Source organism: Hirundo rustica, chromosome Z, assembly GCF_015227805.2.
Source record: "Hirundo rustica isolate bHirRus1 chromosome Z, bHirRus1.pri.v3, whole genome shotgun sequence".
In the NCBI taxonomy this organism is placed as follows: domain Eukaryota; kingdom Metazoa; phylum Chordata; class Aves; order Passeriformes; family Hirundinidae; genus Hirundo; species Hirundo rustica.
The window spans coordinates 87,745,542-87,762,602 of NC_053488.1; the positions used below are offsets into that span (position 1 = coordinate 87,745,542).

Genomic DNA, 17,061 nt, shown 5'->3' on the forward strand with positions numbered 1-17,061 from the left:
AGCCAAGTTTGGTTAAGGTAATGGCATCTCCCTCACCATGAGCAAAATTACAGGCTGGAACAGAAGAGTGTTTTTAAAGTTAGAGATAATTGAAAAGGAACAATTCCAGGTTTGAAAAAGATGTAAAATAAGAAACATAAGATGTTCATTTCCCTTCTCTATGAGTCGAATACTTCATGGTTCTCCAAGGTAATGGACAAAGAAACAATGAGAACCAAAGTTCTCACTAACAATAACCAAAGAGAAGAATGAAGTTGTAAACTCTGAATAACTACTTCATAAACTTCATTTATAGAGAGGTGCAATTTAAAGCCACTACTGGTTTACAAAACAATACAAGCTCAAAATGAAGCTCCAGCATATAAAAATCTTGTTGCACATCGTTTTAAGAAAATAGAAAGAAATACCATATACTCATGGTACCTGTATATTGGTCATGGTACCCAAGATTGGTCTCCATGGCGACAGTGAAACAAGAGGTGGAGGAAAAAGCAAAGGAATTAGGAATTTTAACTTTCTTCCTGCACAGCATAAATTAAAAATGTGAGTACTATACTACAAGAAAGGTTCTAAGTACATTTCAGGGGCCCTAGTGACAGAACTAACCACTCTAGCTCTGTTTTTCAGTTTAGTACAATGTCACTAAAGTCCCTGGAGGTGAATAGCTTCATAGTCCACAGGAAGTTCCAACACTAATTCTCAGTTTACGCATGCATGCACTCTGCTTTTACAAAGCAAGAAAACCAAGAGTAAAAATTTGAATTTTTCATAACTAATGAATCCAACAGTAGTCGTGAAACACTGCAATAGAATAAGATGTGTATTTGTTATGTTTTAATAATTAATCCATTAACTCAGCTACAGTGAAGATAAGGGGAAAGGAATTTCTCCCCATTGTCACAAGACAGTACCTCCAAAATTAACACTGAATTGTGAGAAAGTGTCTTCTCACAGCCAAGAAGACAATCACAATGCAGAGATCATAACCACAACGATTTGTATTATTATCCCATATTTTCAAGTAGAACTTGGCTTCCCAATCAACATGGGTGTTAAAACAAATGACAGAAGGATCTGTTTTGGTAGCAGGAAGATTTTAAGATGAAATGGCAATGGAGAAGACTCCAAAGTAAAAATACCAGTCTACCCAGCAGCAGGAGGGAAGGAACAGAACCTGGTCCCCTGTGAATACTCTGACAACGGAACTGCTTACTGCAAAGAGCAAGAGGACATCACTGCTCCTTTGCTGTGTAAGCTTCTCTGTTCTCAAACTGTGCATTTCCAGAGAGATTTCTTTGCTATAAATGCCAAAGCAAGGGAAAATAAGCCTCAAAGATGAACAGATATTAAAGAAACAGTGTTATGTTTTGTGATTCTTCACTCATATTCTAATTTTTATTGATCTCATTCAAGTATAACTTCCAGCAACAGACTGCAACAATCCACTGAGAAACTTTACCCTTTACCTTTTTTTTTTTTGTCAGAGATAAAATTGACTCTAGTAGCACTTTTTTGGTGTCCTTGCTATTCTAGCAACATGAAGCTGCTTGAAATTTGCTTCCTGCTAAGGCAAATGTAGCTCTGTAGAACAAGAGGAAGCAGCTAGAGTGATCCTGATCTTACATTTTCTTCTGAGGCAAAGCTCTGGTTCTGCACATGTGCAAGCAATATGGACAAGCATCTTCCAATCCAGTATTTAAAATTATTAAGGTTAAGATAACTGTCTATGAGGACATGGTATTAGTATGGCTAGTTCTTACACGTTCCACCAGCAAGAGGTATGTTAAAACAAATGGGAGCATCCAAACAAGACTAGTTCAGGCTTATTTGATTTTGTCACTCATACATGTACGTGTCAGTGGTTAGTGAATAATATTTGAGGAAATGACTGGTGAATATCAGTCCAAATTACTGGAGAAGGTAGTGGATAGACAGGAAGAGAGCAATTTCTCCCGTGTTATAGGGTTGTAAAAGCAAGTTAATGTTAGGGGGATTTTGAGTGCTGGAACAGAATGTCACAAATGGGGTAATACTTGGTTTTGCCTTATTAATAAGCAAATACCGAAAACATTCTAGAAATTTATCAAATAACTCTAGAGAAACTTAAAACTAGTCTGAAAAAAAAACACTCAGCTTTGCTTTCATTTCCTATTAGTCATTGTGAGAACTGTCTTCTGAGATACTGACGGTATTATCACGGTTGACTACGTTACACTTAAAACCCTCAGGGCAGCACTACACTTACCTGTGCATAACCTGCAATCAAGTATGAAAAATAAATATTAAGGCACATTTTGGAATCCCTAAGGCCTTGTTTGAGTGGCTTATGCTGTCGACTTTGGTTTATATCATGTTTTAAATTTGGCAGACATATCAACAGCAACGGATACTTTATTTTCAGTTCAGACAAACCATTTTGTTTAACTATGGCTGGAAAAAGCCATGAACTGCATGGAAGTACTGATTGCAGGTTGAGCTTTTTTCTTTCATAGAGCAATGTGAAACATTTTTATTTCAGGTCTAACATAGACCACAGACTCTGCTCTTCATATACAACATGGTACAAGCAAACCATTAGAAGCAGAGGTGGAGAAAGACCACAGTAAATTGCTTTTGCCTTTTTATATAGTGACCCATGGCTGTGGTCAGGAGAAAACAATATTCTCTAAAGAGATATACAGTCTATTTCTCTGTTTTACATACTGAAACAGTGCAGAGCACTGTGGGAATTGTAAAACAAGGCAATGTGTAGTTAAAATAAAGTTAGACAGTGCCATAATGTATATGCCCAGGTGGTAATCATCAATCTGGCATTTATTGCTGCCATGCCTGTGTGGTTTTTCATTAGGACACAACTGCCCACAGTCTAGCTGGAAACCTGGGTAGCTCTGGCTTGTATTAAAAGATAACTCCCAAGAACCTGAGGGAGGTTTTACCGAGATCAGCTTCTGGCCTTACTCTCCTCTTACACCCAGTAAGTCTGACACATAACAGACATTCCTATTATCAGTGTAGGATAAGATTTAGGCTTGATCTCATTTAAATTTTATCAGCATGGCTGTTGATCAGCTGCTGTTATTCACACATCTCTCCCAGTCCTAGAGTTATCTCTTTAACTGCTGTTGTACTGATGCCAGGGTACGCCAGTAGAAACATTTTATACCTGTGTAATTGGATCTACACTAAAGCGATTGAAATAATGATAAAGCCAAAAGCTGGTCTTGTCTGTGCAGGGAATTTTATGACAGAAATCTGTCTCTATAGGCAGGGGTTTGGGCTACAAGTGACTACAAGGGCAATACATGGAGGCACAGCATCAGCTAATCCATGGCAGCTCCTCTCCCTGTGCCCAGCCCCTGGGGACACAGGACAGGACAGTGCTGCCAGGTTTAAGGTGATGGAGTTACCAGGTCCTTGCCACAGGCAGAGGGCACTGACTTGGCCACCTGCTTGGGTTAGATGATGGATTAACTTGTTAAGCTTCAATAACTTGTGAGTGACTCTGAGTCCCCTCTTTATGTTTCCAGCAATTCCGGTCACCATGTGGAAATGCTGTGAAGGAAGAGCAGCTTTTTTGTAGCTGGCCTTACGATGCCTTTTCATTTCTTCGAGGCACACAAAGAAAACTTATCAAAACCATGGCAGTCACTTTTGTTCAGCAGCTCTCTTTTCCACAAAATTAATGTAGAGAACACAAACATAAAGATTTATTCCTGACAAAGAGTCCAAAATATGTGTTCAAGATAGCAAAAGTTCAGTAACTGAAATAGTGGTGCTCAGAACAAATACTGTAATTAAGTAATACAGATCTCAGCTACCTGGAGGAGACAGGCACCTTAACCCCTAACTCTAACTCTGAGCTCTTTATTTGATGCTCTTGATAATGATAATGATGATAACAATGAAGATGAGGATAAATATCTCTGGATTATTTTAAAATTTTATTCATGCAGATTAATTTTGGAACTGAAGCCAAGGTAATTTTTCAGGGTTGTGCCCAAGATTCCTTCTTGCTCTGGACACAGAGTCTGACTTCTGCTTTATCAGGCAATAAAATTATTCTTCCTTTCAAATTAGGACCCAATATATTATATATATATATTTGAATATATATTATTTGATACTATTGGATCAAATTATGTTCCTTCCATGATATAAAAATAATATAATACATAAAAATAAATAAAATTATAAATATTCTGGTGTATGTAGAATAACCAAAGTTTACAGTATAACACAAAGGGTTATACTGGTTCATGAGTTTACATGCCATAGAAAAATTAGAACATCTTCAAAAATGTCAATTACCTAACTTGTAATCATACCCTGAAAGGTGTGGTCTTGAAAACTCATTTGTTCTTAAATGACTTTAAAATATTTCCAGAGAACATAAGTAAGAATATTATCAAGAAAACCTAGCAGCATGTAATGTTTGCAGAAGTATGCTCTCTAGAACTGTATGCTTTAAATGCATATAATTTATTGGACTTGGACCATGTATGGGATTAATACTTTTTTGCCAGTCCTTTGATATCTAATTTTCTTTGCCAAAGAATTTTGAGCAACAGTGATGATTTATCCTGGCCCTCTGTAGTTCTGTTTGCATTTTTTAGTTCAGTTTCAGAGGAAGTTAATGAAATTTAGGGTGCTTTCATGCCCAAGTTTTGCAATTTATATCGATACAGTTAAAATGTCAAAACATAATATTAATTGATTAATATTACTTTAAAAACAGTTATAAGAGTTCAGGAGGGTGAAATCTCAGTCACGTAAATCCTCCTTGCCCCAGGTCAACTACAGCTTTTATTACCATGACCAAAGCCATAACTGCCATCGTTGTGCAACCAATTATATCTATTTTTAAACTGAATATCTAAGATTAATGTCACCTGTATATTTTTGGTCTCATGTTCTTTTCCAATAACAGGCATAAGTAACCATCTTTTGAGGAAAGTTCTGCCTCTCCACTAGGTACCACAAGTGCAAAGTTGCTTCCTTCTTTAAATTATATTTGTTATGACACACTAATTTCGCTGGATAAATGGAAATTTGAGACCTCTAGGCTATATCCATAGCTAGTAGTTATGAAAAGTAATGACAATGTGTTGCAAAAAACCAACAAAATATTTTGTTGTCAATTGTCTTACTCTTCAACCTACATCAACTGAATTATCTGCAAATTGTCATGGTCTAATTCTGTGCATTATTTCATTATATTTCAATATTACTAGAGGTATGCATATGAACAATATTTTGTCTGTTTTGGTTTTCCCTTCAAATTCTTCCTTCAGTCTGAGAAAATGATGTGAAACTTGGTTTCAACATGGAAGCGATGGAAGTGGTTTAGGACAGCAATTTTTTATTTATTTCCCACCCCACCCCACCCCCCCAACAGGGATTTTCTTTCTTTAGCAACAGCAAAAAAATGCTATATAAACCTTGAATAAAATTAATTGTCTTCTACTGCACTGAAATCTAGATTTTAAACTCAAAAGCAAAGGAGAGCTAGGCTAAGCTGAATTAGACACAGCTGCATTAAGTCTTGGCAAAACTGACTGATCAATGCATTTTAAGCTGTCTTTTACTTTTTTCTCCTGCTGTTTGCTCAGTGAGCATATAACCAGCATTGTCTTTTTTGCTTTTCGACACTGATTGAGAGAGAGATATCTTAATTTGAAGCCTTCTGAGGGACGTTTCCCTGGGTGCTTCGTTGAGGTTGATATGCAAGACCACAACTCGCACCAGGCCACTTGAAAGGTTAAAGCATCCTCGCAAATAATCAGTAACTAGGCAGAGAAATTAAGCTGTAGCGATGAAAAATATCTTCCTTTTTTTTTCTTTTTTTTCTGCTCAACGTTACAAAGGACCTTTTTTTTTGGTGATTTTTTAGTTGCGAAGCGGTTGGAGGCCGTGAGGGAGTTGCGCTGCCTGGGGCGCCCTCTAGCGGCGCCGCTGTGGGAAATGCAGCCGGCTCCCGGAACAGGCCCTGGATCCTCAGGGCAGAGACGCCTGAAGCCTCCAAAATAAAGGTTTTAGAGCGCCTGCGGGATTATCAACGCATTCAACAGCTTTGGTGAGCAGCGAGGTAAGATACTGTAGAACAAAGAGCGTTTTGAGAAACAGGCAAAGCATCTTCTGGTGCGAGGAGCCTTTCTCCCTTCGGTCTCACTGAGAGCCCTGACGAGCCATGGTCATGAGTGTTAACAACAGCTATCATTTTGATTAAAAAAAAAAACAAAAACAAACAAACAAACAAAAAACACCCCCAAACTATATGCAATTCTAGACTTCGATTAGCAAAAACAAACAAACAAACAAATAAAACCACTTTTTTCAGGAAGTAGACTTAAGAGTCTACACTTAGTAGGCAAAGTTGAACTGAGTGAACACAAAGCCCTACGATGTCAAACCAAACCCCAGGTAAGACTGACACCTTGGTCCGTACTGATACCTGGGTGTTCTTGTCGACAAACCATTCCATGACCCTCTCGTGGAAGGAAGGTCTGGAATGTTACGTAATCCTCTGAAAACCTTAATACTGAACATTTTGCTATCTAAATTGAAGGAAAGGAATCCACATCCCGGTGGCACGTGTTTCTGCATAATCCTTTCATTCAAAACAATCCCAAGCATTTTTTTTATGAGCAACTTCACTCACTGCTGGGATACAGCAATCCCTGGAATGGGAATTACTAAGCCCTTGGCAACATTACACAGCTGGAAGCATCCATGCCTATTCTCTACTATTACTTTGCCCCTGCAGCAGATGTTTGTTCAGCAAGTCCTGTCTTGTACTTGCATTGAATTAATAAAGTTCTTGATGGGGTCCAGGTAAGTGTTCTGTCCCAGAAACTGTTTTGCAAAGCAATTCTTTCATTTCCTGTCCCTTGAGGGAATCAATTCTTCAAAGTTAGGGTCAAAGAATTGTGAGACTATGGACATGAGTTTCTCTGTTTCTCTGGTGAGCAGTTTTGGTGCTTGGATTACAGAGCATGGAGAGCCAGGGAGCATAATTTCCTGCAAATCAGGCATCAGACTGATGGTCTCTCTTTGGTATTATATGACCACCAATACCATTGGTATTAAGGTGATATTGGAAAGGATCCTAAAGCATATCCTGTTGCAGAGGAGCAATGTTCTTCCCTTTTGCAGAACACAACATACTCAATATGTTAAGAAATCCAGGTCTGATGATGATTTAAAAACACTTTATTTCAACAGGTCTTTGCGCTCACAGTGAGACAATACAAGGAGATCTAAGCATGCAGCATACTCATAAAATCAATTCCATTTTTGAATGTGAAAATTTTTGAGCTATATCAAACAATATCTGCAAATGTTTTTATTCAATCATAATTTGATCAATATTTTAAATATTTCTATTAAGTAAATATTAATTTTCACATCAAATAAGAACCTGACAGGCATGCGAATTCAAAGACTTGCCAAAAGCCAGATTGAAGAGAGAAACCTGGTCGAAAAGATGCATCTTCCAATATCCAGATTAGCACCTGATTTACTGCACCCCTGTACAATAAAAAGAAGAATGTGACTTTTTGTGCTAGTAAGTAAAATATTCTGCAAAATATCCTGAGGGTTTATTTTTTCTTTTACAGGAAATCACTTGTAATTGCATTAAGTTGGAAGGAAATTTATTTTTATTGCAGCAGGTAACAGAATAGCCTTTTAGTATCTTTTGTTTGGAATATTTGAATAGATATGCAATCCTGTTAGTGTGCATCATTCTGAAATTTATAGCTTTCCAGTAGAAGCTAATTTAAAATAATGAAAAAAAATATTGTTTATTCTAGCATTTTTGCATGTCTAGACTGCTTCTTAAACACAAGCTGTGCTGTAAAGTAGAGCTAAAGACACAATATATTTCAGCTTTCTTAGTTTGTTTCCATTTTGCAAGACATAAATCCCTAGACACTCTTAAAGATGCAAAGAACAGCACAGCTCAACTTGTTACGTTTACAAAATGTATTTAAATGAACAGTTTCTGCAGATTCCTATTACTCAGTTTGCTGTTATCAAGGACAGGTATTTCATTAATTCCTATCTGGAAGATTCGGTCTGATTTTGATCTTATTTGAGTCCTTTTAAGCTGCTACCTGTATTGTCATGAATATCATTGCTGCTGGCTCCAGAGGGGAGCTGGGACCACGAGTTCCCCCTGTCCTGCCCGGCACAGCCCCAGCCAAAGCCCTGCCCTTTGGGTGTGCATGCAGAAACTCTCAGAGCAGAGCATAAAAATTAATGTGTTTTATACATAATTCATGGCATTTAAAAAACATTGTCACTTGACAGCTGAGTTGATAATAAAATTAGTTTGTTCTACCTCCCGCTGTTAAGTACGAGACTTCCAGAGCTGTGTGTTTTAATGGTTCTGGCAACACCTCTGCGAGATGATAACCACCAGTGGTGCCTGGCTCTCCCTCAAAAACCTGTGTATTTAGAAATCGAGACCCTTCTAAAAATAATGCAGTCTAATCTTCCTCCCTCTCAGAAATTGGTGTATAATGTCTCCAGTCTTGAGATGAAAGGAGTAAGGTGCACATAGACATGTGACAATTGTTGATTTGTGGCTGTAGGGTTTCTTTTTTTATACACCTGTGTCATTTCCAGTCATTGTTGTATATGACATAAAGTGATTTGACCCGATGTTGTGCCAGTTTCTTGGCCAAAAAAGAATATTTCCACAAATAATTTAGAAAGAAAGATCAGCCACTGTAATTATAGAGCACTGCAAAGTGTTGGGCTCTAAAAGACCCAGGCCCGCTGTTTGTGTTATTAGCAAATCCAAATACAGGATCAGCTGGCATTGATGGAGCATGGTGAAATGGAGATAAACATTTCTCCTAGAAAAGGTAAAACTTGAAAATTTCCATTATTGAGAAGAAGAAGAAAAATCCAGGGTAGCGCTCAAAAATCTGAGTGAGATTTATTTTACATTTCCACTAAATGGGGATGAGGAAAAAAGTAGAGAAAGAAAAAGAACCTGTTGCTCATGTAAGTATATGGAAAATAGAAGTCGTATTTGGGACTGAGGCAAAATCCTAGCAAAAGTTGTAGTATGATGTGGTTGCAATTTGTTCTCTGAGTTTTTCTGTTGTTCTGACAGCAAAGGAGAAACAAAGCAGAACTCTGTGAGGCCTTCACGAGAGAGAGACCTCCAACCTTATCTGTCAGGCTGGTGAAAGTAGTTCCTTTTTCTTCCCTGCACCAGTCTCCACACAACCCCCATCCCCAGAGCTGAAAAAGGAAGGCCTGTGTCTCTTATTTTCCTGCATAGAGACATGAAAGTGAATTACAATCTTTCTTTGCAGCTGTCATCATGTGGCCTCTCAATGACTTATCTGGCAACCAAAGTAAGGCTACTCAAGCAATATATTTTATGTGACCTTTGCAAAAAATGCTGAGAATTCGTCCTACAGGCAGTGCATTTTTATTAACAGGTTTTTCCATGACTGTAAAGCCAGGAGTTGTATAATATCTATGAGACTCTAACACTTTGAGAAGTTCATAAAAAAACCGCCTGGCATCTGTGGGAAGAAGAAGCACAATAATTGCAATCAGGGGAAGGCAGGGGCAGCCCCTGCTATGCAAGGCAGCAGCTCCCTGCAAGGCACCCGGCCCCAAAATCTCAGGGACCTGCTAGAACACAAATTGCTCTTAATCAGCCACAGTTCTTACAGCATCCTGAGGAATGAGCTGAAGGTGCTCTATGGAAACCATAGTTCTGAGACTTTGTTAAGTGCAAGTTTTAGAAAGGAAGCAAGCTTGACCTTCACAGTATGCAAAACTTTGGCTCTGGTCCTAGCTCTTTTCACATGTGAATAGTTCCTGTGGGGCCTCTTCATGTGCTCAGAGTAACAAACAATTTCAGGATTTAGACCTTGATCTGAACCAAGGATAGCAGCAATACCTTCTGATGAAGTATTTTGTTCATAGCATTTTCTGCACGGACAGAGTTAGTCTGACTTGAGCTCTTTAGTTCTGTGATGTAGCTGCTCTGGTTTGTAAAGGCTTCTTGCCCTTTTCCAGAGTTTCTCTCCAATATCTGTGAAATAAGCCACCTACTCCTTACTCTTTTTGTGGTTTTGTTTGCTTGTTTTTTTGTTTTTGTTTTTTTTTTTTTTTTTTAAACAAAATAACATTTTTTTTACTGAATTTGATTTCTGGCTGTGGATTCGAAACATGGTTGAGGCAGGATGCTGGATCCATTGTAGCTTAGACATCCCTTAGAAAGCTGGACAGGTCACCCCTCCCGGGACATGCCCCTCGTTTTCCTTTCTGGACTGGCTGCTGCTATCGCAGTTGGTTGCTCTTGCACAGGACAAACCGTCCTGAAGGTCATTTGTGTCCAAGCAATCCACAAAAATTCCTTCCCCAATTGTCTTTTCTTAGGTGTAAAATACAGTTGCCCATTATGGACTTTACTATTTCAGAAATCCTCTGTAACAACTCGGTGAAATGAGTATTAACAGGATTGATAGCCAGTCCTCATCTGTATGCCACCACTGTGACAAACCAACCACACAGAGCTGCACTCTGCTTTGTATATTTTATTTTTGTAGTTTCTGTACATCCCATTTTATTACAAAATGTTAAGGAATGTTAATAAATATGTTTCACTGACTGGTAGGTGTTACTCTCAGCAGCTTGGCGCACAGCAGCCAAGACAAGAACTCTAATTTGTGGGTAATGTTCTGTTTGTACATAACGAAGCACCTCTGCCATCTGTATGTATGTGGGACAAAAATAATGAAGTCATAAGTTCACTAAATTCACAGAATTTAGCACCCAGTAGAGTAAAATACAATGGGCATTTGCTTAGAGTCATGCGACTGAAATACGATATGGAAATATGACCTAGAAGAAAAGGCTTTACGTCTCTTCTGGAGTATTTCAGCATGGTTAACGGCCATGCAATTGTTCATTCCATACTCAAAGAATTTCATTGGATATATGAGTTAACAGGTAAGATGGAGACAATTCACTGAATGACTGGGGATTTTCAGAAGCTGGTTTTAGAACTTGCTCATCCTCTCACTTACATACCTTTATTTCAGAGAAATTCTGGCATTTAAACTATATTTAGCAATAAAAGTGAGGCATCACCTACATCTTGCTACAGTGAAGAAGGTAAAATAAGGATTTCACAGACATTTTCATACTATTCTTAAAGAAGAACACATGAAAAATGTGTGCTGCTAGTGTAGGTGCAATGTCTTCTCTTCATCAGAAGAGTTTAAAACTGTCTTGTCATCCAAGTACAGAAAAAATGCTCAATTATTTACAAATAATTATTGTGTTCACTGAGAAGTGCCTACTGCAGGCATCTGGCAAAATACTGCAAATAGTACAAGATACTCAAAATTATTAAAATCAACACCACAAATTAACTATTAATTGAACTGTATTTTCACGCAAGCTGAACTCACCACCACAATCTCACCGTGCCATCACCGATCCCTGATCACAGACTGAACTGACTTGACACGGCCACCAGCCCCCACCCCCGGCTGCATCGCCCCGGGCGCAGCTCCCGACCCCAGCGCTGCTCCTCCCGGGGAGCGGGGTCCGGCTCGGGCGGGACAGCCCGGCCCGACGGACACTGGAGGCCGCCCGGGAGCGACCCGAGGCCCGAGCGGTCAGCGCCGCTCCCCTCGGCAGTGGGTCCCCAGCGGAGGCTGCGGCACGACCCCCCGACTCCGTCGTGGTCTTCCGCACGCCCGATCTCCGGCTCTAAAGAGGAGCCGCCGAAACCTGCGGGACACCCGCCCCACCCCGCGCCCCGGCCATCCAACACCCCCCGAGCCCGGGCACACGGCATCCTCCGAACCCGGGCACCCAACACGCCCCGAACCCGGGCACCCATCCCCGCCGCCGGGAAGATTCCGCTCATCCCCGGGCGCTGTCCCCCCGCCGCCCCCGCTCGGAGCCTTCGCGCGGCGCCCGTGCGGCAGCGGGAGCGCGGCTCGGCGGGCGGCCGCTCCGCTGCCATCCCGGGCTGCGGCGGGGGCGGTCGGAGCGGGCACCGCCGCACTGACGGGCTAGGAGGGCTGGCGGCGGAGCCAGAGGCGGCAGCTCTTCCGCGGGCACACGCTCTCGCCCAGCCGGGGCCAGGCCGAGGGGCGATCCCGCATATCCCCTCCTGCTCCCCCGCCGCGGCGCTTGTGCTGGCGGGGAGGCCGGCGGAGGGAGGCAGGAACGCGCCGCCGGCGCCGAGCCGCCCGGCAGCCCCGGGCTTGCGAGCGCCGCGCCGCGCCCCGCTCCGGTCCCGTTCCGGTCCCGAGCGCCGGTTCCCCGCGCTTCTCCCCTGTCTGGGAGCCGCCCGCCGGGCACTACCGGAGGGCGGAGGGCGCCGGAGAGGACTGGGGCCGCCCCTCGGCGAGGCGGCAGAGCGGCCACGCCGCCGCTTTCGGGGGATTCTCCGAGAGGAGCGGGCAGGGCGGCTCCGGGAGGGGGAACCCCCCTCGGCCCGGCTATTCGCGTCCCCGGCGTCGCTCCTCCTCCTGGCGCTGATGTCAGCCGCGGGGAGGGCCGGCTGGCAGCGGCAGAGCGGGGCGCGGGCGGCCGCGGCAGAGCCGAGCCGGAGCCGCCGCCGCCGGGACAGCGCGGGCTCCGGGGCGCCGCCGGCAGCGCAGCCCGCGCCCCCAGGGCCAGCCGGGCCAGAACCGGGCCAGCCCCGCCGGGGGCCGGGCGAGCGCCCAGCGGCGGCGGCTGCCCCGCGGGGGGACCCGGCGCTCCGGTGTCCGCAGCCGCCCGGCGAGGGAAGGGCTGCCGGGCTGCGCTGCGGAGCCGCACCGAGTTCAGAGTCTCTCCGCGCAACTTGGGTTACGCGGCCGGACCTCTGCGGACTGGTGTGGGGCTTCCAGGGCAAGATTGCCTTTCCATCGTCTGGCGGCTGCAAAAGCAGATAATTGACTAAACCCAACAGAAATAAAACAAACTCAGGCTACCTAAAAGTTAGGATACCTTTTTATTTTTTTTTTTTTTCCCTTTCTTCCTTTCTTCCCCCCCCCCCCGCCCCCCCCCCCCCCCCATTTCTTTTACAATTTTATTCCCTATGTGGAAGTCGCGTGTGATTCGTGCTCGGCACACTGCATGGGAAGAAGCGGCTGGTGCTTCGGATCGACGATTTGCTGTTGCAAAGCGGTCTAACTTCCATGCAGTGGGGCACTAAACGCCTTGATGATGTGCTGAGAAGCCCATGAAGATTGGCATCTTGTGCAGAGAAGGCACTTAAGGTAAGAAGGGGGCTTGTGGAAAAGGGTTTTTTTTGTATCCTTTCATATGATATCTTTTGTCCAGCATCCCTCCCCCCCCCCCCCCGCCTTGGAATCAGAGCCTCAGCGGCTCATCCAGGGCAGTATGGATAGGCTGGAACCGATCAAGTAAAATGAAAAGTCTGCTCCTGTGAAAAGTGCACGGAGCTCACAAGTGATTGCAAAAGCTGTATTTATTTTTAGTCTGGTGGCACGGCACAGTGAGGATGTGTGCTCGCGGCGCGGACAGTGAGCAACTCGCCTAGCTCAGGAATGAGATCTGCGGCTCGGTCTCTGATGGGCAGTTTGCATTGGCTGCTGCATTTTGTTGAATGTGTACCCCCCGCTACCTCCCTAGAGCATCCCATCAGCCTGTTTGATTTGTTGTTTTTTGCAGATATAGTGCCTACTATTAATGAGAGGGGGTGAGGGATGCAAAAAAACCCCCAAACATATGGAACATTTTATTGATGTGATCATAATCCTGTAATGGAGATTGCACTAAATGAGGATTGCATTAAAATGCCAGGGTGCTGTGGAGAGCAGAGAAAGCAAAAACTATGCTGGATTGTAAATGAAGTTCTTTAATTGAAGGATTTTCTTGAACCATGAAGGGATGTCTCTAAGCTTAAAGTTGCTGTGTATGTGGAGTACTGGAATGGGATGAAAACCAGATGAAGCTGAAATGTGTTTTAATTGACTCAAGCTCTGGATACGGTTAGAATTGGTTAGAGGCATTGCAGTGATGCCCGGTGAATTCTTGGTTTCAGCTATGGAGACCAAAGAAAGGAAAGGAGAGAGCAGAACACAGAAGGAGAAAGAGAGAATGTGATGGTGTGGGGAAAGGAAGGACGGTTGTGACTTTTGCCATCGTGGTATAGATCTTGCAGCCTGCTGGCTACAGGCAGAAACCTTGCAGGCGATGTGGAAGGCAAAGGATTTATCTCACTCTGCTTTTGCAGCAGGGGTGTAGTTGCCTGTAAAGTAGCTGCGAGGTGCATGGCAAGAGGCAAACAGGGACCTATTTGCCCTTCTCGGACACTGAAGGAAACTGAGGCTGGGAGAGATGCAGTCGGCTCAGCTGATCCTGCCTTTTTGAGCTTGAGTTGATAATACATTTTGAGTAATTGTTGCTTCTTATCTCAATCGGCAGAGGAGGGGAGAAGATGTTCAGGTTTATTGAACCAAAGCAGAGCTGAGGACAGTAGATACTATCAGCTCACGCTTGCTTTTTTTTTTTTTTTTTTTTTTTTTTTTTTTTTTTTTTTTTTTTGCTCAGTTGTATTCTGGCATAGAGAACTGAGCCACAAAGAGCACCTTCTTCAAGCCTTACTGAAAGGAAGCCTAAAGACAACAAAAAAGATTAAGTGAAAGATAAATTGTAACTTTTCCCTTGTCTGCAGTGGAAGTAGCATTGATCTGCCAGATTGCACAGGTCAAAAGAGGTAAGATAAGGAACAAAGTTATCTATCTATCTATTTATTTATTTACTAACATCCCCCCCCCCCCCCTCCAAGCAAAGTTGGCATGAAGAGAAACATCCCAGACCGAGGATGAACCATAGCTGAGCACCACCCAAGAAACTACTGATGTAAACAGCAGAGAAATTCTTGTAAGAATCCTCAACAGTACCTATCTGTAACTACAAAGGAGTTGGTTAAATGCTAATTTACAAACCAACCCCGAATAGCTGATGTTCTCAGAAGGAATTTGTTTTGCCATTGGTGTATAGAGTCTCAGGTAACATCCCCAGAACTCAGTCTCTCTCTTGCTGTGTGTTTGGCGGAAAGTTGAGACGGAAACTTATTTAAAATAAAATGGAGAAAAGCAGTATAAGCATATTGAATTCCTCTTAAGCATTTTATTTTGGCAAAAGACAACTTTTCATGAATTGTAAGAGATTGGTTTAGAATATTCATGGCTAAACTCCAGGGAGCTTAGTGTTAGCTCAGTAGGCAGAAGGTTCTTCCTCTAAAGAGGTATCTGGAAAAGACATGTTTAAATTTCAAGCTATATTCGGTAGAGACTGTTGGTTTCCACATTTTCAAATTATTTTTTTATGCCTCTTAGGGGAATGATGCTTAATCTGGGCAATAAAGCAAGTATTCCTAGCTTGCTTTTTTAATGGAAAGAGCAAGCACTGTGCTCCAACTGTACTTCTGTATGTCCAATACTCCAGATTTTACTCTATTTTTTTTCAAATAACAGCTGTGGAAGAAATTTTGCCCTTTGAAACCATGGTTATACATGACCATCTTGGTGTGTACTTTTGCTACAGAGGAACTCTACTTCATGGTTTCATTGTTCATGCTTGCAGCATTTCTTTAAATGTGAGCCTCGCTATAGTTAAAGGATAATTTATATTCAGTGTAGTACTGTCTGCACAGTGGAATTGGCTTTATACATCACAGCCTCTGAAAAAAAAAAAAAAGATCAAAGATCTGAACCTGTGGTCCTGTATTGCATTTGTATTCTACATAGATTTGAGTAATCTCATAGTGGAGCCATTCACGCTCCCACAGTTAGGAGTATGTCATCCTTTCCATTAAAACACCCATTTGCTTAGGAATTTAACAGCTACTTTTAAGGACGGGCTCCAAGCTTAAATTGGACACATTAATACAGTAAAAAGAAAAAAACAGATATTCTAAACAGTGAAGTCTAATGGCATTTATTGTTGAGGTTATAGAAAGCTTGGTAGAAAACAACACCTGTATGGAAAATTGAGAGGTTAAAAGGGAAAAAAAGCAAACCCTAGCGAACCTTTCAAAAGGCCCTTGTGGATCCAGATTAGTGTTTCTACCTGGATTTTAAAGGGTCCTGTGATTGTTAAGACCCCATTAGGACTTTTCTTGTAGGAAGACAGCACTGGCTCCAAGCAGGAATTAGTCAGATCTCAGTTCAATTTCACAGCGCATCAGAACTAATGCCTTTGGCGCTGTTCCGGGTAGTTCTTTTGAGGGTTAAGTTGCAAGAACAATAAACCCCAAACCTCGTATTGTAAGCTGTGTAGTTTTCCTTTCAATGAGTCAAAGAGAACCATTCACTTTTGAATAGTGCTGATTGTCTGATCCAGGTGTTGGAAGCCTTTGAGGGATGCTGCTGGTAAATCCCACTTGCCAGGTTGTCCACCTGCAACAGCCAGACCGGTAATCCTGCTGCCCATCAGCGGACTGCCAGCGGGGACAACGGTAGAACCCTTTTGTCTAAAGCATCCCAAAGCCTTTTCCTGGAATTACAAATACATATGGATCCAAGAGTATAGTTGCACATGCTATCTAATGCCAATGTTCGAGGAGCACGTTCAGGATGCAGCTTCCTGTATTACAAGTATTTTGGACTGGATGAAATAAATGAGTATTGTTCACCATTTACATAAAAATTCTTAGGGGAGATTAATATTCTTCTGTCCCAATTACCTCTTTCTGCAATGAGCTCGCTGAAGAAATCTGTAGCAGTTTTCTTTCGCCGGTGCGGTAGAAGTAGCAGTCACTGAATCTTTCGCCGGTGCGGTAGAAGTAGCAGTCACTGAATCTTTCTTGGGTATGTGAAAGCTCATCCTCCTTGCAGATACACAGGCGAGTAATATGATGTCAGGAGAAGTTAATGTGAAAATTAAAATACAGATGGAAAACACTGTGGGGTTTAGTCTGTGGACACAATCAAATCATGGTAGTTTTGACAGTAAGTAAGAAGCCATGTCACAATTAAGCATTCTTTTCCTTTGAAGTCTGTTGTCATTGTGTTTAAACAAGTCCTGTTGGAAATTATTTCTGACACTCTTTGA

The 17,061-nt window shown here is 42.4% G+C and overlaps 1 protein-coding gene across 4 annotated transcripts in view; it reads left to right on the top strand.

The window, feature by feature from the left end:
* The first annotated feature begins 13,101 nt into the window (after positions 1-13,101).
* The window catches only part of LOC120765753 (protocadherin-11 X-linked), a 452,351-nt gene continuing 448,391 nt past the window's right edge, over positions 13,102-17,061 (top strand). For 3 of the 4 annotated variants that reach the window (XM_040090927.2, XM_040090929.2, XM_040090930.1), the window contains exon 1: positions 13,102-13,256. The gene's annotated coding sequence lies outside the window, so the exon portion shown is untranslated. Of the gene's footprint in view, positions 13,257-14,553; positions 14,720-17,061 lie in introns of all 4 variants that reach the window. The other variant, XM_040090928.2, reaches the window with a different exon arrangement.